The sequence below is a fragment of the Notechis scutatus genome, chromosome 7 (genome assembly GCF_049901735.1).
Source record: "Notechis scutatus isolate UNSWTSFEM ecotype Mainland chromosome 7, rNotScu1.2, whole genome shotgun sequence".
In the NCBI taxonomy this organism is placed as follows: domain Eukaryota; kingdom Metazoa; phylum Chordata; class Lepidosauria; order Squamata; family Elapidae; genus Notechis; species Notechis scutatus.
The window spans coordinates 10,552,367-10,578,587 of record NC_142015.1 but is presented as its reverse complement, the minus strand read 5'-3'; the positions used below and the strand labels follow the sequence as shown (position 1 = coordinate 10,578,587).

At 39.4% G+C, this 26,221-nt stretch overlaps 1 long non-coding RNA gene across 1 annotated transcript in view; it reads left to right on the top strand.

The window, feature by feature from the left end:
* Positions 1-26,221, top strand: part of LOC148130026 (uncharacterized) — a 512,628-nt gene that overhangs the window by 242,563 nt on the left and 243,844 nt on the right. The window lies entirely within an intron of this gene.

Genomic DNA, 26,221 nt, shown 5'->3' with positions numbered 1-26,221 from the left:
TTTCTCTCTGTCTCTGCCTCTCTCTCTCTGTCTCTCTGTCTCCCCACCCTTCAACTACTCATGAAAAATACTTGTTGAAGAAATAATAAGCTTGCCCTGGATAATTTGTATTTGTGTTCTTGACATTTGTGTTCCTGACATTTGCAATAGATTATGCCAACTGGAAAAAAAAGCTTATGGAAATGAGGCTAAGAAGCTGGCAATAAATGTGTTATCCAAAAAAGGATCTAAGTGGCACCTGGCAGATGCTGAATGACGAAGTATAATAGATGTCTGACATGTCCTGTAAATATGGGACTCTCAATCAAACTTCCATTTTAAGTAGAAAGCATCCAGAGAATGATCAGCTTTGATGGCTCCATTGCAGCCTCCCCCACTGAGCTTAAGGTATTTTATTATTTGAATATTTCAGATTTCTTTTTGTGGCATGAATTGCCAACATTACAAGAGATGGGTGAAAAAGAAAAAAAACAGGTTCTAGATTTTGAAAGCTTACACAAAAACCGATTGCTGCATTCCATCTCTTGGTACTTATTGTTTTTCAATCCTTTTATCTCAGACTCCATTAGTCACAAAAGCTTTCCAAGAAGTCAGGCTTCAGAAACAGAAAAAAAAAGTTGGAAACCAGATATATAGGGAAAGCTCTGCTGGATCATAGAGGCATCTGCTCCAGTTTGTACCTTGAGATGCAACTACAGTATATACTTCCAGGAAGTCTTCAAGCCAAAAAGAAGGACTGGGGGAGACATGATACCAATGTTCCAATATTTGAGGGGTTCCTAAAAAAAAAATCAATATATTTTCCAAAGCACCAAAAGACAAGATGAGAAACAATAGTTGGAAACTAACCAACCTAGAACTAAGGATACATTTCCTAATGGGGAGAGCAATCAACCAATGGAACATTTTTCCTTCAGAAGTTGTGGGTGCTCCATCACTGGAGGCTTTCAAAGAGACACTGGACAATTATTTATCTGAAATGATATAGGGTCTTCTGCTTGATCAGAACATCAGATCAGAAGATCTTCAAGGTCCGTTCTATTCTATTCTATTCTATTCTATTCTATTCTATTCTATTCTATTCTATTCTATTCTATTCTATTCACCCTACTCTACCCTACCCTGTCCTATCCTATCCTATTAATATGAACAAAATGAAAATAAGGGATTTTTCTGGATTGAATTATTGCTCAAACCAATTGCTACTTAGGGCCTGACTCTTTTTAAATATGGATGGTTTGTTTGCTTAGGATCTATCATTCATAAATGTTTTTACTATCTACCTCACCCCCTTTAAAATTTCTACCTTTCATAGAAATGTGGATTCATGCAAATTAAAGCTAGGTGGAAGGAAAGAATTCAGTACAAAAGGAAAGAGATTATAACTTATTCACTTGTCATGCTAAGCTATTATTTTGTTAGTCCTGGTTTATTGAATAAGTCACAATTAGCTTGATTCATCATGCTAATTCACCAATGAAGGAGGCAAAAGCTGAGAATTAAAAAAAATATTAAGAGGTTGAGGAATGAGGAATTAAATCATTGAGAAGTTTAATTAATTTAACATGAGTTTAAACAAACATCGAATTTCTTCTGGTCCCACATTTTTTTAAAATATCTTGCTCACCTTCAATGGAGCATATTATTTATAAGCCAGCTCCAATATATGGCCATGATTTGTTGAACGTTACTTACAACATGGTTTTCAAAATTCAATAACTGCATTTACACATGGTACCAAACCAAAGCAAGCCAGCCACATTCTAGGTCAGCTGTGTCAAACTCATGGCCTGCAGGCTGGATGCATCACATACTAGTCACACCCACACCTGGTTTAGCAAAGAGGAAAAGTTGTGATATATCACGTGATGATGCCATGATGCCATGAGTTTGACAACCCTGTTCTAGGTGAAGGTGATATATAAAACCACTATGTGCTCAATCTGCTGATTTTGAGGAGTTGCATTGCATACTGTCAATTAGTGACCTTTTTTTTGTATTCTTTAGGGCAGACAAGGCTTACAGTGTTTCTTGTTTTATTAAGATGATGAGGTCCACAATGGATTCAAGCGTAAAAAAAAGTTGTAGAAGGCAGAACAAGACAAATGTCATCTTATTATGGGTGTATTGGAGTAAGTACTATAATGAATAACGCCCTTAACTGGGATGAACAACATAACTGATTGAAATACCCCTTAATATCTGAGTGGCAACAGAACAGCTACTGTAATAGAAAAATTGCCAGTAATACCTGAGTAGATACAACTCATTTATGTTCTTAAGTTACACTTGAATAACTTATACAGTTTATTGCTTTATAAAGCCTTTCTGATAAATTACTCTGCCCTATGCTTTGTGTAGATGAGTTTTCATAACTTAAACTAGAAGTATCTATCCGTGGCAAATTTAAGGCTTGTGGACTTCAGCTCCCAGAGTCCCCCAATCTAACTAGCTGAAGAATTCTGGGAGTTGAAGCCTACCAGTCTTAAAGTTACCATGGTTGGATCCCTGATTTAGACATTTTTGGACAAATGTATTCTTCAAGTCTTCAGAGTTCTGCATTGCCCAGTAAGGCAGAATTATCATCACTGCTGAGAATTTTCTCACCCTCAACTTGCCACCTGAATGTATCTCATGGTAACTTCTCTTTTTTGCCTCTGTATATATGGTATATTTTCCAGTGTTGTAATTTCAATAATTCCAGAATTCAAACAACTGTGGCCAACAGCTATGCTTAAAAACATTCTGGGATAATTATAGACCAATCTCGCTCCTGAATGCAGATTACAAACTATTCTCTTCTATAATAGCTAATAGACTAAAACAGGTTCTAAACACACATATCCATGAAGATCAAAATGGATTTCTCCCATTTCGACAAATTAAGAATAATCTAAGAACAGTGATAGACATTTCAGAATACTATGAAGCCCATCCGGAAAAACAATTTGCATTTATGTTTTTGGACGCTGAAAAAGCATTCGATAATTTAAATTGGCATTTTTAATTCAAAAATATACAATATGAACCTCGGCACTAGATTCGAACGTCGTCACTACAATTTACCATACTCAACAGGCAAATATTCTAATAAATGGGGAACAAACTGACCCGATAAAAATAGAAAAAGGGGTTAGACAGGGTTGCCCTCTCTCTCCTCTGCTTTTCATATTCGCCCTAGAATCTCTTTTGACGTATATTAGGCAAAATTCGAGAATTAGAGGACTGAGGATTAAATCAGAAGAGTACAAAGTACAAGCCTTCGCTGATGATTTGGTTTTTTTTCTGGAGGAGCCTATAGAAAAAGGACATAACTTATTAGAAGAACTGGAACGATTTGGAGAAGTCGCAGGATTTAAAATTAATAGGGGTAAAATGAAATTAATGTCTAAAAATTTAACAGGAGACCAGAATAAAGAACTAGAGACAATAATGGGAATACAGGTGACAAAAAAAATTAAATACTTAGGAATTTGGCTTACTCCACAAAGCAAATCATTAAAAGAAAACAACTATGACAAACTTCTCCAACAATCCAAGAAAGATTTAGATTCCTGGAGTACATTACAACTTTCCTTATTGGGCAGGATTGCTCTGATTAAGATGAATATTCTGCCAAAATTTCTATATCTATTCCAGACAATTCCAATCAAATTAAATAAAATTTTTTTTATGGAATTAAACAAGATAACACTGAAATTTATTTGGCAGGGGAAAAAAGCTAGGATTAATGTAAAAGCCCTACAAGATTTGAAAAGCAGAGGAGGGTTAGGCCTGCCAAACTGGGAAGTATATTACAAGGCAGCCACCCTACTATGGATAAAGGAATGGGTGAATTTAACTAACAAAAGAACACTAATATTAGAAGGCCACGATATGCAGAAAGGATGGCATGCCTTTCTGTGGGAAACTGGGAAACCCAGGCAATCATATTTCCATAGGCATCTTATCAGGGACTCTCTATTAACCAATTGGAAAAAAGTACGTAAAAAACTTTATCTAAAAATACCGATTTGGCTATCTCCAATGGAAGCGATAGTACACCTAATAATTTGGATATAACTAAAATGATTAAGTACGAAAATTTATTAGACCCACAAGGAAAATTGAAAACCCGACAAGAATTACAAGAGCGAGGATTTAAAATTGATCAGTGGGTGTACCTTCAAATTCATAGTAGATATAAACAAGATATTAAGGAATTTGGAATCTACAATAAATTACAGACTTTAGACAAAATTCTATTAGGACCGAGCAAAAAAAATATATCTAAATTTTACAAACATTTATTAGAAACTGAATTAGAACAAGAAATTGTCAAAGGAAATATGATTGCGTGGAGCAGAAACGTGGGACGGAGCATTACGCTAGCAGAATGGGAAAGGATCTGGAACAGGAACATTAAGATCACGAAATCAGCAGCTTATAAAGAAAACGCATATAAAATGTTTTATAGATGGCACCTGCCCCCTTCGAGATTGGCGAAGATGCACCCCAACACGAGCCCCAATTGTTGGAAATGTCAAAGCATAGAAGGTACCTTCTTCCATTTGTGGTGGTCGTGCAAGGAAACCCAGAAGTACTGGCAAAAAATTAGGCACTGGCTAGAGGAAATAACCAAGGAACAAATAGAGTACAAACCAGAGTCCTTCCTTCTAGGAATTTTCGATAAACAAATACCCAAAAAATCGAAGTATATTGTAATTCATATCTTAACCGCAGCCAGACTGGCATTTGCCCAGTGCTGGAAATTATCTTCCATTCCCTCTGAACATATGGTTATTCAGAAAATTTTACAATGCGCCCAAATGGACAAACTAACCCAAGCACTAAAAATAAAGAATCCTCATCATATTACAACAATTGGAATCCTTTGTATAATTGGCTAAACCAAAGATAGATCATCTCTAGGAAAATTATGGCGAGGGCCTCGAAGCAGAGATAAAGAAAAGCACCGCCGATGATACTTTTGAAGAAGAAAGGATCTTACAGACAGTCACAAAATATGGTTTTATTTTAACTGTTTTCCCTACTCTATCCTTCCCCTCCCTTACTCTTCCTTTCCCCTCTCTTAGGCTTTCCTCTCTCTCCCTCTTGGTCTATGCCAAGGCCTATTTTTCTTTTTGTTGTACATAATTTGTAGTTGTGTTGTTCTTTTAAAGGTAAAACTAATAAAGTATTTTTCCAAAAAAAAAAAAAACACATTCTGGGAGTTGTGATCCCAACACATGAGAATGGTACCAAACGGAAAATGCTGTCATGTGTCCTGAAGCTTCTTTTCTGCTTTTAGAATGATCCAAAAACACACATCAAGAGATAGCCAAGGAAAAGGATTATAAAGTAGTAATCGTGACTTAAGGTGCACCCCATTGGCAATCCACCTTCACAAACTGCTGAGATAAATAAAAGCAAGATGAAACTTCAGTAGGAAATGGTTATCTAACCCCCCCCAAAACTAGTCCTTCATAAAACTAGTTGGCTTAAACTTCTGATTGGCTATGAAGACAGCAAGATCATAGTGTAATTTTTTTTCCTTTTTACTCAATATTTATTTGTCCACATTATTTCACATGCAGGTGGCTTGGGAGTTACAAATCAGGCAACAGAGCTCTGCAGACAGCACTTTTGTGCTATTCCTTTTACTGTCAAGTTGCCAGCCCTTTGAATCTGTTCCTTTCATAAGCAATATATTCACACAATAAGGCTAACAATGCAGCAAATCTACCCTTGGATTTGTAATTCAAGGAACCAGAATAAACAACACAGAATCTCCTGTGTAGTCTCTCCAACCTGTGGTGGGAAGTGTGTGTGTGTGTGTGTAGATTTCAATGCAGTGACATTTTTTTGAATGCATTGTAAAAATTGATTGGTTTCACTCAAAGAAACTGGCTTGCTCCAAACGAATTATTTATGAGTATTTCCTTGTTCACTTGGCACCCAAAATGATACAAACACTGAAACCCCAAACAAAACACTGCTACATTTATCAACTGTTTACTGCCAATGGTAAACTCCATTTTTGCAACTGTATGAATGTGCCAGCAAAAATACAAAGCTACATGATGGTCTTCAAGCCCAATACATTTGAATTTTCTCCTTGAAAAGAAACAGAATAACAATATAGGAATGCCTGTCCATTATTTTCATCCCATTTTCAAGTGATCCCATTTGGAAGAACTGATAAACATAAGCACATACCATGTCACCATCAAGGACACATTGAAATCAGTGCTATTGCACTAGCTGTCATAGTATTGAAAATTAGATGAAAAGAATGCCCTGGACAAGATAATGTGTATATAGTTGATCCATTTATTATTTAATTTTAAATAAACATTTAACCATTTCTCTTCTGCTCTGTCTAATGTCTATGTGTGTACTATGCATGTAGTATGGCTGTGGTATTATTATTTATCCTTTTTATTATCTTTCTTATTCCTCCTCTCATTGGTATTATTACTATTATTATTATTACTATGATGATGATGATGATGATGATGTCGTCCTTACCAAGGACTTGGGATAGGCAAATCTGGATGTTTGATAGTGTTACACATATTGTTGCAGTATGTTTCAACTAAAGCCACTTTTTGCAATTGACTGATGGCAAATGTGTCAATGCCTATGGTATTCAAGTGGCTATCCAGTTGTTTTGGAATTGCACCCAAGGTGCCTATTAGTATTGGTATTAACCTTGCTTGCCTTTGCCACAGTCATTCTATTTCTATTTGTAGGTCTTTGTATTTTGTTATCTTCTCCAGTTCTTTCTCTTCTCTTCTGCTGTTTTCAGGCACTGCCACATCCACTATCCAGACTTTTTTGACTTTCTTATCGGCAACTCTTAAGTCCGAGGTGTTATGTGGCAGGTGTCTGTCTGTCTGAATTCTGAAGTCCCAGAGCAATTTAACTTCTTCAGTTTATATGACTTTTTCTATTTTATGGTCCCACCAGTTCTTGCTTACAGACAAATGATATTTCTTGCAGATCTTCCAATGCACCTTGTTGCTACTTTGTCATGCCGCTGCTTGTAGTCTGTCTGTGCAATCTTCTTTCAGCTACTTACCAGATGGTCCACTGTTTCTTCAGCCTTAATGTCTGTTCCTATCTTCTCAATTCTGGCTTTGTAGCAGTTGTCCTTAAGGCTTGGTCTCATGCAGCCAGAATTAATTCCTCAGTCTCTTTCTTTAACTTTCCTGCTCTTAGCCATTGACAGGTGGCTGCTTTCCCTGCTATTTTTTTTTTAATGTAGTGCTTTGTCTTCCCATGCCTCCATTTTGTTCTTCATTTGTTCTTTCTTATAAGCCAGTCAGCAAGCCTTCCTAGCATATTAACATCAATGCATCTTCTTCATTGTCCTTCAGATATTTTTCCAAAGCCCTTTTTTTCTTCTTCAGCCACCTCATGTACTTGCAACATTCCACTCCCACCTACTTGCCTTGGTAGGTAGAGTCTGTCAATGTCACTGGGGGATGAAGGGCATGATTCATTGTCATTATTTTTCTGGTCTTCCTATCCATTGCTTTTAATTCTGCTTGAGTCCAGTCCACTATTCCTGCTGTGTATCTAATGACTGGAATTGCCTAGGTGTTGATTGCCTTGATGTTTTTTTTTCCTCCATTGAGTTTGGACTTTAAGATCTTTTTCACTCTCTTGATGTATTCACCTCTAATCTTTTTCTTAACTTCAGCGTGCTTGATATTGTCAGTTTGAAGGATACCTATTTGTTGTTGTTGTCATCGTCATCATCATCATCATCATTATCATCATCATCACTCTGTTGCTTTGCAAGTACACTGAGAGCTTTTGCACTGGAGACAAATTCCTTGTGTATTGAATCACACTTGGCCAAATAAAGTATTCAGTTCAGTTAATGGGTAGTGGACTTAAAGAGTGTAATAGGTCCAGTTATACATTGAACTTCTAGAGTTGAGGGTAGTTCTCCATTATAAACCTAATATGCTGGACACTTTGGTGGAAAACCTCAGATCCATTAAAGGAAAAAAACCACCAGAGAATTATATTTCCCGATCTAGTAAAATGATTGCTTCTGATTTCATCCTTTTGTTTCCATCAGAAATATTCTCCAACTATGAATGGCATTTTGAAATATCAGTAATATATAGGCTTTAAGCAAAAGTAATTTTGAAACACTCTTTGGTTCTTGAGCACTTTGTAACATAAACATAAAACTATAACTTTTTTTCTTTAAAAGCAAAAGAGAAAATATGTTGGGGAAAAACCAGTCTGGAGAAACAGCCACTAGCAAAGAAGCAGCTTTTTGCATTGGTGGCATTTCTTTTTCTCTCTCCTTCCTTTTTGGTGTTCCCTAAAAGCAACCATGAGGATTTTACTCATGAAATTTGATGATGGCCTTTGAGTAAATTTGAGTACATTGTGGCTTACCTGAACTCACAGATCCTTGCACTCTCCCTTGAGAAAGCAACCGTCACCAGCTGGGGATTTGGTGATACGTTTCTTGATGGCCAACAACCTTCTAAATCCAATTCCTTGTGTGAGCCTTATTCCAGTGGCCAGAACACTTTTACAAAGCACTTTTAATTAAGCCCATCAATGTTTCGTGGTGTTAGAGTGAGATTCTCCATATAATTGTTATGCATTTTTTTCATATAATAGGATGCTTTAAGCTTTACATCTGTTGGACCCTGATAGTTGGACAGGGACTTTAATTTTGCCATCCGGCATGCTAATCTTTACAGCACAGCAGCTGGATTAACCCAAAACAAATGATACAATGTCCCCCATCCATCTACCCCACCCGTCTAATCACAAGAGACACTTTTATGATGGCATTACCTAACACTGCATGACTGGATCTGTCATGTAGTGGCCTTTTTTTTTAAAAAAAATAGTCCACCTAATTTCTTTAAAAGAAACTTAGAAGCTGTCACATGAAACTACAGTTTCATTTATTTCTTTAAAAAAATATGTAGTAGCATAATTGGAAACGGTATCATTGTAGAGAGCTTTCTTTGCCCTATTCCTTTATGACCCTTTCTGCCTATATGGCCTTAGGAAGTGAAAACAGTCAAGGAAAACTTTTCTAGTGGTTCTCCATTGTCATAGGGCTTATGATAAAGTGTTGCCTCAGAAGTGAGAAGAGCCATCTAATGCCTGAATAAAGATTTTATAGCAAAGGAATTAATTTACTGCAGGGAGTTTGCTTAGTTCTACATAAGACCAAATCTGTTTTGGTCTCCCTGTAACCTCTCTGGGTTAGTTAAAAAGGTCATTGAATGGATTAACAGTTCTGCGATACACTTATGCCCCTCCTCACAATAACCCTTTGCTATATAAATTAAGTGAATAATACATTAGAAATGTAATTGCTTGATTGCTTAATTCTCACAGAAAATTGTGATATTTATAGAGAGGCAGGAAGGGGAAGATCCATTACTATTTCTGTTGTGTGGGTGGAAGGTTTGTCTCCAATAATTTCAGTGACAGATTAGTAAATGGAGAAATATTTCACATAATTGTATTAAAATACATTGTTTTATCTGTAGTGGAGATAAACAATAAACTGTGAGGAGGCAGCTGAATCTGTTAAAATGTAGATAATTATATCTACAGTGTGTTCTATGCCCACCACATTTATAGAAGTAAACTCAAGGTGACATAGAGAAGTTTGGGAGAAAATATATTGCTCATTTTCTACAGAAAGAGTTTCTTCAGTTTGCATGTGTTCTGTCATATTTTGTTCTATCAGATTATTTTTATTAGCTTATGATTTACAGTTATGCACACAGATTTAAACTTATTTGACTGCATAGACTCTGTGAATGCATGTGTTTGTACATGCATTTGGTGTACATAATTCCAGGCTGTGTGCATTTTTCCATATAGTTTTTGCAACAAGAACTACATCATAAAATTCATGAAGGCATGTAGATTAAAATAAAATGGTATTCTAATCTGTATATTAGTCCAATGCAAATGAAGTCTGGCCTATTAAAAATACGAACCAGATAATAATTTAAAATCTTTTTGTATTCCATAGAATTTATTTCTCTGTTTTAAAAAGATGCACTGTAAAAGCAACAGATATTGTTAAGTGGCAATCAGCCTTCTTACAAGGACACAAATTTTAACTTTTTCTCCTCTCTGTATCTAAACAGATCTGAAGCAATTATAAATGTTAATTTGAAATAGCAGCAGTCACAATAGATATAAAGTAACAAGTGACCTAGAAAATAATTTGGTTTCAAAATATTAATGACTGTAATTATATTTAGAAATTGTCCCTCAGTTTAAAGTCAAGTGTTGAATGAACTTTAAATGAATTTAAAGATGGACTTAACAAACATACATGAATCTTTTTGTCTGTAGGATAGATTAAGCAACAAGAAACAACTGATAGCTTAAAGATCATCTGATGCTTCTTTGACAAGCTAGATTGAAAGTAAAAAAAGCCTAGAATTCTATCTTCATGAAAAGTGCTCAAACTTTATGTAAATAATAACTAGAAGACTAAATAACCAGAGGACTTCCATCACTTCCAGAGGTCTTCAAGAACAGACTGGACAGCTGTTTGTCTGGAATGATAGGTCTTCAGCTTGACTAGGGGTTGGTGTCAAGCACTGGGGAAATCAAGAGATTCATGCAGTTCAAATGAATAAAAAGTTTATTGCTAGCTTAAGCTCTCTACAAAAATCTGAGCTACTAATGGTCAAGCACGGGAATGAAGAAGGCATTCAAGATGGGCTGGACTTAGATCTTTTATGGGAGTGCAGGGACTCATGACTTATAATGTGTTTGATCCTCCCCTTTGGCTCAGTTTGGTCATCTCCTACAGTTGGACTAGAAAACCTCCAATATCCCTTCCAAACCTATTATTCTATGTTCTAAATAATGTTTTGCTTCTGGTACATATTCTTGGGTGATTGATTTGGGCTTAGCAGTGGGCTTTATAATCTTTAGATTTGGATCATTACTTAAATGATCCACAGTTTAAATGATCAGCCTTCCATCCTTCCAAGGTCAATAAAATGAGGACCCAGATTGTTGGGGGTAATGACTCTGTACACTGCTTTGAGAGGGCTGTAAAGCACTGTGAAGCAGTGTATAAGTCTAAGTGCTATTGCTACATGAATTATTAGATTGTCATTGTTGTTTTTATTATTGTTTAAACCACTATAGCAAAATATAGTCAGAAATAAAAACATGGATTTGCATCAAAATCCTCTAAATCAGTGCAAATTTGAGATGATCCTTGTTTGATTCATTGGATGCATTTGAAAGTCTAATAAAGACAAACACAAATGGGAAATAGAAGCCTTCAGCCTTAATTCTACATCCCTGAAGCTTTATGGCAGGCTTTCAATTCATCCAAGTCTGAAATGGAAACAAAATTGCTAGATACTGTAAGAGCTAAAAAAAGAATAAAAGGAGAGAGAAATTGTCAGACTACCTATAAAAGCATACAGTTTGTCTTCCCGAAGAAAGTTATATTTCAGAGCAATTTGAGAAGATAAAAATAATCAATGAAGTGATCAAATGATTTGTCCTTCTTTGAAGATGGTAGCATAATGCACTTAATTTGCTTTCTCCGAACCTCAGGACTCCATTTTCTTCTCTTTTCCAAGTGATTTTATTCCTTTTGTGAGACATACATGTGGATGCTTTTGATGTATCCAGGCATGTTTATGAGAACAAATTGGGATCAGAGTGAGTGGTTATTCAAACTACAAGTCAAACACCAATGACCATGGTATGCATATTTTCTGGTGAACTGTTTGTCAAATATTTTTTCTGATTACATCAAAATTACTTTCCCCTTTCTTCACCTGAACAAGAGCAGAAACAAAGAAAGGATGAAATACTGTGCACTGTGAAAAACCTTCCATGTACCTAAGCGCTGATCTTGGGTGGAAAACCATTGTAGATGAAGAATAATGATTAATGACAGATGGCTACTTTTTTTGGACTGGTATTGTCAAGCATCCCTTAAATCCATGCTTAGTAACATAAAGATAAAAATTGAGTTAGGAACTCAACATGGCACCAATTCAAAGTCCAGAGATGGCCACATTTTTGGTCACTACAGTGGTCTATTTAATACATTTGGTAACTTGTTAACCAAGTTGGAGGCTTAGACTGCAGTTCTTGTATGGTTTTATGTCTCAAAATGCAGGAAACCATGGAGCCAATTCTCAGAGGCAGAAATCACAGGAAGGTTTGGCAGATGCCAAACAAAGACATAATCAAACAAAATCAGGAAATGTAATTTTGTGTAAATGTATGTGGGAATGATCTTGAGGAAAAAGGGGAAGAGAGAGGGAGGAGCCCTCAGTAGCCTAATGGGCAAAGGTGCCCATAAGAAGAAGATGCCCTAAGTGATCAGATGATTAAAGATGGTGGCAGGAGATTTGTGCATCCAGACTTGCAAGATTATTTTAATGTAACCCTATAATAAAGTAGAACTAGCTCATCCAGTTGGAATTCCTGTATAGTTTTTCCAGGAGGGCTGTCAGTTTGGGGATTGTACACTTTCCAAGGACCACAGTTTGCCTACCTCTGCCAAAGACACCAAAATCCTCTTGAAATTAATGCAATTTTATTTGAGAAGCTGGATGTAACTCATTGCATCCAGTAGGATCTCAGATTTCACTGTCCCTCTTGAGCAGAATGTCTAAATCAGTCCACATGTCATTAGCCTATATGCCTACTGAAATATCTGATCTGCAAAAGAGAGTGAAAAAGTAATAAGATAAAAAGTTGTACAAGTGGTAAGTGGGGTATTATTCTTGATCTTAACAGATCTCTAATGATAGTTCTGATTTTGATGACATGAAAGAGAAAGAGTGAGAGAGGGAGGGAGGGAGGGAAAGAGAGAGAGAGAGATGGAAATATATACTTTTATTTAACTGAAAAGAATGTTGAGACTTGATTTCTGTTTAGAGGGGAACCTATTGCAAATGGTATACAGTTTATTTCATCTAAAGTAATAATGCCCATGTGTGATTCATTGATGAGTCATTACCAGATGGTTGTTTGGATAAAGAATTCCTAGACCTCTGGGATGTCAAAGTATTATCAGCAAGGATGTTTCAGTAGAAATGCTTTCACATTAAGATGGCACTGCTTCCTGCCTGGCTCTATGGTAAATATTAAGTCTTGGAATTCCAATGATTGAGAAAGTACAGATCATTAGTCATCTGCTTATGAGTTTGCTGATCAATTGAAATGGGTTCACAGCCCTTCAGAAGGAGTTGGCATTGGTCTTGGTGTTGAAGCCTAGAGTTTTTTCAAACAAATACAAGAACTCAAATTCTTTAATCTGTAACTCAATGGAATTATAATTAAATGTAATGGTTTATTTATTTAATTTATACACTGCCCCACTCTAAGCAATTGGGGAAAGAGTTTTGTTTAGAATCATTGAAAACCACACAAAAATTTGTTACCTTTGCAAAACAAAAGACAAGGGAAAGTTACTAAAGACCATTTGACTACAGAATTATGGAGAATTGAGTGTTGGAGGAATTAGCGGCTTAAAGATCTATAGAAAGAAGGAGGGTTGAGAAAAAAAAGGAAAAAGCTCTTCTTTTACTGTTATTTCCCTTTTCTCATTACTAGAAAAGTAGTGACATTTAGAGAAATGACAAAAAAAATAAAAAAAAATAAATAAAAATTCAAGTGGGCTTGGTGAATACATTGATTTTTTCCCCTCCAAAAGCCCTGAAGGTTTTGTCATATTTCTTTAGGCCACCGTGTGCTTATGGTACAGTATTTAAAAAATTAACCAGTACCATTAACCAGTACCATTTTATGACGTTGTAAGCCACAGAGTGTTGCTTGACAGAGAGATGAGCAGCATATAAATTTCATAATTAATAATATAAAATCTCTGTATTGCCTAATTTAGCCCCAAGACTCTCATAAGCCAATGACATTTAGGGGAAATCCTATATTTAAAACCAACCAAAGAGTTCTCCATGCCTCAAGAGTTTTCTTCATCATCATAACAAATAGACTGTGAAGCAAGGTACCTTTTTCAATTTTCATTACCTGTTTCGCTAAAAATTGTCCAAGTATGATGTAGATTCTCTTCAGCAAGGACTGAGCAGAACTAACTCACAGAGAGCAGTATCTAACCTAATTTTCCCTGAATTTAGAAGCCCAGCAGGGCTAGACTTAATTGCTCCTTGCATGGAATTCCTTCCTAGGATAGACAGTGCTCTTCATTTATTTTGGCTTGGACAGGTTCACAAATCCAAAGCATAATAAAATACAGAAGAAGTACATCTAGCAAAGCACAATTTGCATCTGGAGGGAAGCCACGGTTGATGCAACATACTTGAAGGGGTCCTTACAGTGCTGGTAATCAGCTGGCTTGGGCCTGTTCGGGCGAACCAATAGCAAGGATTTGGTGTGGGTCACTGAACTGGTAGTAACTTCTGGTTGGCCATGCCCCCAACCCGGTCGCCCAATTGCTGCTCGCTTGCCCTGTCTGCCCAATGCGTCCACCCAATGCGTCCACCCGATGTTCGATGCTCGCCTGCCCAGTCACTTCTTAAGGTATTTCTTTTTTAACCTCCCAACAATTCCCCTAGCTTCTTACTGCTTCACCCAGGAGGCTTCCCTGAGGCCCAGGAAGGCAAAAAATGGAGGGAGGGGACGCAGTCCCCCCTCCATTTTTTGCCTTTCTGGGAGCAAAACGCACCCCCCCCGAGGGTCCTCTGAGGCCAGGAAGCCTCCAAAATGGAGCATGGAGGGGTGCTGAGTGGCCCTCCTATGCTCCATTTATTTTCCTTCCTGAGCCCCAGGGGAACCTTCTGGGAGCAAAAACGCCTCCTCCGAGGCTCCCCTGAGGCCAAAAAGGCCCCCCCAAACAGGGTGGGGGTGGGGGGGAGTGCTGCCAAATATGTCACACACACCCAATCACATGACCATGCCCACCTAGCTACACCCACCTAACCACATCCACTTAGCCATGTCCACAGATTCGGTAGTAAAAAAATTTGAATCCCACCACTAGGTCCTTAGTGCTCTCTGAGCTTGGTTGTTTCCTTGCAGATGATTGTTGTTTCATTGCCCAAACTAGGTAACATCATCAGTGATAATGGGACCTTTATTTCAACCCTGAGCTACAAATATTCTCCTTTATTGGAACAACATTATTTGCTTTATCCAGTACTGAAAGGGGAATAATCTGTTCTAAATTAGACTTGGAAATCAAGCAGCAGAAACAGCAGCATCCTGAAAGAACACAATACGGAAAACCAACTCTCTATTGTTGCCCCCAAAACAATGGGGATAAATAATTAGGAGTTGAGCATTGCTCAAAAGTGTCTTTTTAAACTTATATGCAGTCTTTAGACTGACAAAAACACCTGGGACCTTGGAAAACTAAATGTTCAGGATTCTTACCCGATCTTCCATTTTGCAAGTCAGATTTTGTCTGTGCTCTGGCTAACTCCACCAGCCTCAAGTGTAGGTTAATGCAAATAGAAAGTTTAATCAGACAAATGTAGCCTAGGTTCATCAAATAAATTCTGCAAAGAATAGAAACTTCTTCAGCCCAGCTACTATCCCTTGACAGGTTTATTATCAGAGAAGTGGTGCTTAACACAAATTTCTTCTTCTTGCCATCCTGATCCCTCTGTGGCAGAAGGGAGAAGTTTCAGTATTTTACCTTGTTTAAAAAAGATGTAGCTTTTCCTTCATAGTGGTCCCAGTCCAGATAAGCAAAAATTGGGAGGGCTGTTTCATGTTCTAAATCCACTAATAAAATGGTTTCAATTTTCAGAAATCCCTACTAGTTTCTTCTATAGAGGTATCAGTGTGATGAAGTCTTTGGAAAGTTGGGTATCACTCCCCAAAACCAAGAATGATACCTGATGATTTTTTCATGTTGAATTTTTTATTGTTTTCACACCTATAGAATCTTGTCACTGAAGATTCTACTATATAATCTGGGAACTATTAGAGAGGGCCTGCCTTCACCCTCTTTCTCTCACACAAAATATCTGGACTGAGCTGTTTTTTATTCCTCTGAATGCATCCCTTCCACCCCGAGTATATCCAGCCCACTACATTCCATCACATTGGCATTTCTTGCTGTTTTACTACTTTTTAATATTGCAAGTGCCTCAGAAGCATATGGAGTTGTCTGGCCCTTAATTAAATTTACAACCAAATAATGAAATCAGTTATCAAAATGTTATTTCAAATGACACATGGGTGTGAGTCTCCTAATCAGAAAGAACAGCTCAGTTATGTATCATGTACAAACCATGAAATGTGAGATTGTCTTGTCCAGATTGAAGGTCTACATGAAATGTCAACTATTAAGAGAGTAGAATTAACATAATTTTCTCAACTGTGTAAACAGTAATATTAACAGTAATTTAATTGTCCACATCCAGCACTAAACACACCCATATGTAGGGAATGTAAATATAGAACTAGCTGACAAAATCTGAACTGAAAATCTAAGTTAGTATTTGGAAGGCAGATTATCCCAGGGCTGGATTAGAGAGTTCAAAAGTCAAGATAATAATATGGAGTAACAGAATATGGAAGGGACCTTAGAGGGCTTCTAGTCCAACCCACTGCTCAAGCAAGAGACCCCATACCACTTCAAACAAATGGCTATCCAGTCTCTTTTTAAAAGACTCTAGTGAACTTCTGAAGGTAAGCCATTCCACTGGTTAATTGTTCTCACTGTTAGGAAATTTCTTCTTAGTTTTAGGTTGGTTCTCTTCTTGATTAGTTTCTGTCCATTATTTCTTCTCTTGTCTTCTGGTGCTTTGGAAAATAAGTTGATCCCTAGTTCTTCTTTTCACTAAACTAAAGAAATCCAATTCTTGCAATCATTCTGCCTATGTTTTAGTCTCCAGCCCCCTAATCATTTTTGTTGTGAATCAATAAAAGTTGATATTCTAAATGCAAATCAGGGGTTGAAAACCTGCAGACTTGATTGGTCCTTGTACAACAACTTGGGATTGGGCCAGAACTAGACCCTGATTGGCCACTTTGGGAATACTTCTTATTGGTTAATAGTTTGAACCTGTTGCAAGTTCATTGGTTAATAAGGTAGCAGCTAACCCTATAAAAGGGCTACTGCTGCCCATAGCTTTGCTCTGTTCCATTCTGATTCCTGTTATTATTAAAGAGTTGAAGTCACTGGTCAGATGTCTGGTCTCCTTATTCTCCAAACTTAACACTGGCGACGAGGGTGGGATAGGAGACCAAGAGCTGACTAAACCTACAGAGCAACCCACAGAGCACGTGGTTGATCACGCACCATCAACGGCAACATGGCCAGCGGTGCCGTACCACCCGCTCCATTCAACCCAGAAACCGAAGACTGGGAGGCCTACATGGATCGGTTCCAGATGTTTCTGGAGACCAACAATTTGAAAGATGCAACAACCGGCAAAAAAAGAGCTATCTTTCTAACTCACTGCGGGCCAACCGTGTTTAAGATGGCAAAATCACTTGCCAAGCCAGCAGAGGTAAAAGAAATGGACTGGGACGCCCTCGAGCCGCTACTAAGGGCTCACTATGCGCCTTCCGTGCCAACCCTAGTAAGAAGACACGAATATTACCAGAGGGACCAACGGAAGGGCGAAAGCCTTGCCAATTACATCGCGGACCTCCGGAACCTAGGAGGCCTCTGCGGATTTGCAGACCTAGAAGAAGCCCTCCGGGACCGCCTGGTTCTGGGCCTAGAAGACGGCACGATCCAGAGTAAAATTATGGCTAAGGGGGACATCAGCCTCACCGATGCCCTTAAAGAAGCCTCGGCAGCAGAGGCGACAAAGAAGTCGGCAGCCCAAATGCGCCGCACCAACGCACCGCAACGTAAACTCACTACTGACACCTCGCCTCGCTCAGAGAGACACCCGGTATCAACTCACCACGAAGACCTAGAGTCCCCGTCTGACAGCGATGAGGAAGAGGTCAACCGACTTCGAACGGAGAGAGACCAGTCCTCACAACACTCATTTTGACCGTGTGCCGGCTGTGGAGCAAATCACCCACGATCCGGCTGCAAATTCCTTGACGCACTTTGCCGCCATTGCGGGAGACGCGGTCACATCGCAAAGGTTTGCAGAAGCAAACAGAACTCCAAACCCCGACAGGCCGAATTCCAGTCTTCCGGATTCTTCGGCACACACCGAGAAAAAGTGAACCACTCCTACAGAAACAAACCGTCCACCACTTCCACCAGGCGCGAAGAAACCCGGCGGGAAGAGACCCACCAAACAATCACCATAGGCCACGCTACATCCCTTGATGCCGGGAAAATCCGAGTGAAGGTCGCCATCAAAAACAAACCTTGCATGATGGAGGTAGACTCTGGATCTTCCCTCTCGATGGTGTCGTGAAAACGCCTCCAACAGCTCATTCCCGCAATCCGCCGCCAAGACCTTAACCCTCAAAGGGTTATAATCAAAGATTATCAGGGAAACAGAATTCCCGTTGTCGGGTCCCGCAGATTCCAGGTCTCATTCAAGGACCGCACTGTCGCACTACCACTGACTGTTGTGGATCGAGACAGGCCTAGTCTTCTAGGCCTTCAATGGTTCGAGCCGCTCGGAATCACGGTAGCCGGAGTCCACAAGGCCGAAAGTGTCGATTGGGAGGAAGACCTCGTGCAAGAATTCCAAGACGTTTCGCGAACGGACTAGGCAAGTATAAGGGGACCCCAATCTCGCTTAACTTGAACCCTGAAATAGCACCCATTCGCCTTAAGCCGCCGGGTGCCGTCACCTTGAAGCCTAAAATTGACGAACAACTCGATAAGCTACCCTGTTTCTCCAACAATATGGCCTCCCCAATAGGAAGTCCCAGCATGTTTTATAGGCATGAAATGAAATTAAGCCCCTCCCCCAAATTAAGGCCTATATTAAAACATGAAAAATGGGGGAATGGTGGGGGGCCTTGCCGTTAGGAAGTACTTTTGTTGCACACCCGGATATGGTGCTGCCTGCGTTGACCCCAATATGAAGTGCCCTACCAACGCCAAGGTCAACATCCAAGCCATCGCCGCCCGCCCACCCGAACATGCAAGGGGGAGAAAATTAAGTCACCCCCAAAAAGATGGCCTAGCCATTTTTTCGGGCTCAAAAAAAAAAATAAGACCTGGCCTTATTATATGAGAAACACGGTAATAGCGCAGGGCGTACTGGAACCCACCGACCACGCCCGTTGGGAAACCCCAATAGTGACGCCTATCAAGCCTGATGGGTCCTTAAGAATTTGCGGAGACTACCGGGCTACATTAAACCACGCACTACAGCAAAGTGCTTATCCAGTACCGGTAGTACAACATTTGCTCCATTCTCTGGGCGGCGGGAAAGTTTTCGCCAAACTAGATCTAGCCCAGGCGTATCAACAATTGCCAGTAGACCCAACCACAGCTGAGGCACAAACGATCGTAACACATAGGGGCGCATTTAAATGCAACCGGCTCCAATTCGGGTAAGCGTCGCCCTGGAATCTTCCAGAGTTTAATGGAAAGGTTGTTACAGGGGATAAAAGGCGTTGTCCCATATTTCGACGATGTACTCATCGCCGCCCTAACAGAGACATTCTAGAAAAAGACTCAGAGAGGTTTTACGAAGATTCCAGAATGCAGGCCTCAGAGTAAAAAAGGATAAATGCCAGTTATATACCGAAAGAGTAGAATTTTTGGGATACCTCCTGGATAGCCAAGGAATTCATCCCACCGAAGACAAATTACGAGCAATTAAAAGGCACCCACTCCAAGGAACAAGGCAGACCTACAGGCGTTCCTTGGACTTATCAATTTCTATAATGTTTTTTTACCACACAAAGCAACAGTAGCTGAACCATTGCATAGACTATTAGACAAAAAAGCAACGTGGGTTTGGGGGCAACGGGAACAACATGCTTTCCAACAAGTAAAGAAATTGCTAACTTCGATTCAGTACTTATGCAGTACAACGAGACTCTGCCGCTCACTATCACGTGTGATGCGTCGCCTTTTGGGGTTGGGGCAATCCTGGCCCACGTGTTACCAAACGGAGCGGAAGCCCCCATCGCATTTTTTTCACGAACCTTAGCTAAAGCTGAACGAAATTATAGTCAGCTGGACAAAGAAGCTTTAGCTATTGTTGCTGCAGTTAAAAGATTTCATGAATATGTTTATGGCCGTGCATTTACAATAATCACTGATCATAAACCGCTACTGGGGATCATTGCGGGTAATAAACCAACCCCGTATATATTGTCCCCCAGAATGACCCGATGGTCCGAATTCTTGGCGGCCTACAACTACACCTTGCAACACCGCCCGGGAAATCTGATGCATTGAGCAGAACACCGCTTCCAGACTCTGTTGTGGATCCAGCCCCAACCATCTCAACGCTCCAGATCGAAGCTCTACAGGCACCACCCTTGACGGCTAGAGACATTGCTTTTGAAACGAAACGCGACCCAGTTCTGCGACACATACTCCGCTGGGTTGAACGGGGTGGCCGACGGACCAAATAGCACCTGAATGGGCGCCTTTCAAAGCCCACCAAACTGAGCTGTTTTCCCAAAAAGGCTGTATCTTGTGGGGCGATCGAGTCGTAATCCCTGACAAATTGCAACAGACTGTTTTGGCGGTATTGCATGAGGACATCCGGTATTGTGCGGATGAAATCACTGCACGCAGCTACGCTTGGTGGCCGGGAATCGACAAACGAATCGAGGCCTGGGTCGCTACTTGCCAACGCGTTGCCAGGACGTCAGCAACGCCCACCTAAAGCAAGCCCAACCGAATGGGAAACGCCGAGGGGACCGTGGTCCCGTATTTATATTGACTTTGCGGGGCCTACCAAAGGGCACACTTTCCTGATTACTGTCGACGCCTATTCTAACTGGCTCGAGATTCATCGAATGCACACAACTACAACTGACTCGGTTATTAATAAGTTAAACAGACTATTTGCCACGCACGGGTTTCCGGACGTGTTGGTCTCGGACAACGGCCCACAGTTCACTGCATTGCCCTTTGAACAATATCTTGCTGATCGGGGCATCCGCCATGCGCTAACCTCGCCCGCGCACCCTGCGGCGAATGGACGTGCAGAACGCATGGTACAATTCATAAAAAAGACCCTTCACAAAATGGAATTTGGCAACATCGACGAGAAAATCAATCAAATTCTCTTGTTGCAACACATCACGCCTCACAGCATGACCAACAAAACGCCCGCTGAACTTCTTATGGGGCGGAAACTCCGATCGCACCTTGACCGGCTCCACCCCGCTTTCGCACCAGAAAAGCCTTTCGGTTCCAGCAGCAAATGCCAGGAATTTAAGGTAGGCGATTTAACCTTTGCCAAAAACTTTTCCGGCGACCCGCTATGGATACCCGCAACCGTTACCCACCTCACCGGCCTAGATCTTACCGCCTGCTTACAGACGATGGGAGGGTGTGGAAACGCCACATAGACCAGCTCCGGTCGAGATTACCACCCAGCGGTCATGGCCCCCGGTTTCTCCAACTCAAGGGGAGGAAGCATCGAGGAGGGTGACTTTGATACAATTAATAGCGGGCCAACGGAGGCCCTACAGCCCAGCGAAACACCGGAGCGCGAATCGGGAAGGGAGTTGACTTTGCCAGGGAACTCTAATACGGGGAAACTGAACTGCTAAACCCCAAAGAAACACGGAGTAGCAGAGACAACCAAAGTGAATGCAGCACGGAATCGCCGTGCAGCGAAATAGAATTTAATAAAGGTCATCCAAACGCTCCACCGAAACCGGACATTAGACAAAACCCGGTGGAGCCTCGGAAATCATCCAGGCAGACCAAACGGCCTGCCTATCTTGAGGATTTTATTACAGCTCCCCTCAAACGGAACCCAAGGGGAGGGGTGTTGTGAATCAATAAAAGTTGATATTCTAAATGCAAATCAGGGGTTGAAAACCTGCAGACTTGATTGGTCCTTGTACAACAACTTGGGATTGGGCCAGAACTAGACCCTGATTGGCCACTTTGGGAATACTTCTTATTGGTTAATAGTTTGAACCTGTTGCAAGTTCATTGGTTAATAAGGTAGCAGCTAACCCTATAAAAGGGCTACTGCTGCCCATAGCTTTGCTCTGTTCCATTCTGATTCCTGTTATTATTAAAGAGTTGAAGTCACTGGTCAGATGTCTGGTCTCCTTATTCTCCAAACTTAACAATTTTGTTGCTCTTTTCTGCACTTTTTCCAAAGTCTCTACATCTATTTATAATCTATATATTTTGGTGACCAAAATTGGATCCAGTATTCTAAGTGTATCCATCTAAGTCAAGATGTTGCTGTATGCTTAATTTCTGTATGCTGAAGTATTTCTTCAAATTTGAAATAGAAATATTAAGTAAAATGCATGTATATTTTATGAGGAATTTTTGTTACATATTCCTTGTGTATAAGGAAAGTAGACATGCATATATTTACAAAATTTGCATATTGATAACAATTATGTATTAAACGTTCACTGTTTAGAAGCCTGAGTAGAAAACAATTGAAATGTTTTCACAGTGAAGATCCCAAGAAAATGAAAATAGACTTGTTAGTGTTTGGGGATAAACCCCTAGCAGAGTATGCAGCAGCAGTCAAGCCAGGCAGCCAAATGAGAGAGGAAGGGTTTTAGAGTATACACACACTGAACACAAACACTGTTTGTAGTTTAAATAGTTTTTAATCCAGTTAGAGTTTAAGCATTGTCAATCAGTCCGTATGTCATTCACAATATATCCATTCAGTAAGACTCACTAACTCAGTCCAGATAATAGTCCTTACTATATCTTTATCAGCCGATAAAGATATCTTTTCCTCCTCCGATGCCTTTCTCCAGAGGATAACGCTGGATATTCAGTAGAACGATCAAACAGTAGACAGTCGCAGTAAAACAGTAATAAACAGTTGTATCCAGCAGTAAACAGCAAACGGTAAACAGTAAAACAGTAGGCAGTAGGCAGTAGGCAGAAAGCTTTCTCCTGCTTCCTCTTATTGCAGTTTCTAACCGCACCCTTAATTGGCTAATTACATGCAGTGTGGTGCTTAAAGTTACAAACACTTAAACTATGATACCTTAGTTTATATATTTATCCACCCAAACCTTGTTGGGTATCAATGTTATACCTAACATTCTCCCCTTTTGGGTGAATGTATAATACCTTTACAATCTAATCCCATAGTTTTCACAACTCTCCTGGTGCTTCCTGGCACCTTGGGCTTTTGTAAAATTATCAGCTACATTGTCCTCCGACATGCAGTACTCCAGCTGTATCATTTTACTTCTCACAGATTGTCTAACGTTTAGGTACCTTAAATCTGTATGCTTGCTCCTAGTTTTGACTGCAATATTTGTGGCCATTTGAATTGCTGCTTGATTATCTTCATGTATAATTATAGGATAATTCACAGTTATGCCTATATCATTCATCATTTGCTTATACATAATCAATTCTGTACATAATAGCGATAAACAGGAGAATTCTGCCTCCATAGTTGACAAACTTATATGCTGTTGTCTTATTGACTTCCAACCTATTAATGTCTTACCCAGCATTATGGCTGTTCCTGAAGTCGACTTTCTTGTGTCTCTTTCTGATGCAAAACTAGCATCAGCATAAGCACTCAGAATTAGATCACCTTTTGGCTCTAGATACAATGAATAATTCATTGTCTTTTAAGATATCTTAATATTCTTTTAGCTGCAATCCAGTGTCTTTCACTTGGTGCAGAATTGAAACGAGCTAACTGATTCACACTGTACGATATGTCTGGTCTAGACCAATTGCTAATATAAGACAAACTACCAATTAATGATTGATAAATTACCTTATCAAATCCCGGGCTTTCTGCATCAGTGTTGCTAAACTCCTGACTCATTGGAGTCTTAGCTGGCTTACAAAGCTCCATTTTATAATCTATTAGCAATTTGCATATCTTATCTTCCTGAGATATCTTAAAGCCCTTCTGTGTTTTCTGTATATTTAAACCGAGATATTTTTTTATCTCCCCTAATTGCTTTATCTTTATTTTCTTTTCTAATGATGCTATTATTTTATTGGCCTCATCATTAGTTTCAGTAATCAATGCAATATCATCAGTGAACAATAATAATAATGATATTTTCCCATTTGTCTCCCTCTTAAATAGACATGGATCGGCTAACCCAGCTCTGAATCCTATATTGTTTAGTTCCTTTACAATATACTGGTTCCATTCATAGCCTGATTGTTTAAGACCATAGAGGCTTTTTTTTTAACAACCAACAATCATTATTATCTATTATTTCACTTTTAATTCCAACAGGTTTTTTCATATATATAGTGTGTCTTAATGGGGCGTGCAAGTAAGCGGTTTCCACATCTAAGTGGTTAATTATATATTTTTGCTAGCTGCCCACACTAAAGCTGCCCTCAAGGTTGCTGCCTTAAGACTAGGTGCAAACACCTCATCATAGTCATTGGCATTCTGTCTAAAACCTTGGGCTACTAATCGTGCCTTATGGATTATATTTCCATCTTTATTAGATTTTACCTTAAAGATCCATTTGCAGCCAATGGACTTCATATCTACAGGTAATCTTGCATTCTCATATACTTTCATATTCCTTAATGAGTTCAGTTCCTTATTCATTGCTGCATACCAACTTTCCTTATCCTTAGTAGGATACATTTTTATTTCATCTACAGTACATGTAACTTTATTAATCTGGCACACTGTGTTAGCCTGGTACCTATCAGGCGGTCTAGATATTCGTGTAGTTCTTCTGGGAATTACAGGGCTTGCAGGAGGACTTTTTTGAACTACTACCTGTTCATCTTCCTCATCCTGCTCAGCTATTGGATCTATTTCTTCCTTTATGGGCTCTATTTCTTCCTGTATTTCTCTCTTTACTTTATTCTTATAGTTACAGGGATAACTAATGGGATTTCTATAGGATTCAATAATTACTTCTTTATTGGTATCCTGTTCTAATTTCTCCCATCCTACGTGCTCTAGAAATTGGGCACTAGCACTACATAACACCTTAGATGTGCCTTTCTCCCAAAATCTATATGCCCTATGGTTTGCCTGGTAACCAACGAAGAAAAATCGTTTAGCTCTGTGTTGCCCTTTATGCCTGAGTTGTTTAGGGATATGCACCCATGCTGGTGCACCAAATGTGTGCAGGTAACTTAGGTCAGGTTTCCTGCCATGCCACTTGGTGAATGGTATTTCACCTGTCGTTGTGTTAACAACGTTGTTCAATATGTTATTAGCACACATTGTAGCCTCCCCCACAAAGAATCAGGTAATCCAGAATCAGTTAACATTGTTCTAACCATTGCCTGTAGTGTTTGGCCTCTTCTCTCTATGAATGCGTTGTGTTCTGGCCTGTATGGTGCAGACTTTTTGTGCTCTATTCCAGCTACCTTTAGTCTGTTCTGGAATTTGTTATTAACAAATTCCGTACCATTATCTGTCACCAGGGTTATCAGTTGTCGTTTAGACTTTCTTTCTGCAAATTTAAGCCAGTTGAAAAAATGTTTATATGTTTCAGTTTTGCTCTTCATTAAGTAGCAAAACCCATATCTAGAATGGTGGTCCATAATGCTCAGTATATATCGAGCACCCCCATACTGGGTTTCTTTGGACCTATGATGTCTGCAAATATCACTTCTAAAGGTTCTTTGGTTTTGAAACCATTTAACCTATTTGCAGGCAATACTTTGCTCTTATCTTCACAGCAAACATTACAACGCAAATATTTATCACAAGGTTTTAACCTTATTCCATCAGATAACTCTACTGTACGTTTTAGCATTTTAAAATTTACATGCCCCAAACGCCTGTGCAATAAATGGATACATTCATTATGAGGCTTTATATTGTTAAATACAGTCTGTGCCTCCCCTTTCTTACTATCATCTAAGACGTATAACGTTCCATTTAAAGCTGCAGTTACCCTTTTTTTATCCTTCTCAATTATGCAATTATTATTTTTAAATGTAATTACATAACCTAGTTTGACTAATACCCTTACAGAAAGCAAGTTGAACTTTAGTTGCGGTACATACAACATTTTTATATCCTGATTTATGCACGGACAATGTGCGGTACCTTCTCCTTTCGCTTTCAGGTTCCAGCCATTAGCAAGTGATATATGTTGAGAGCTTGTAGACATTTTTACAAATTTTGTCTTATCTCTCGTGATGCAGTGGGATGCACCACTGTCCACCACCCATAAATCA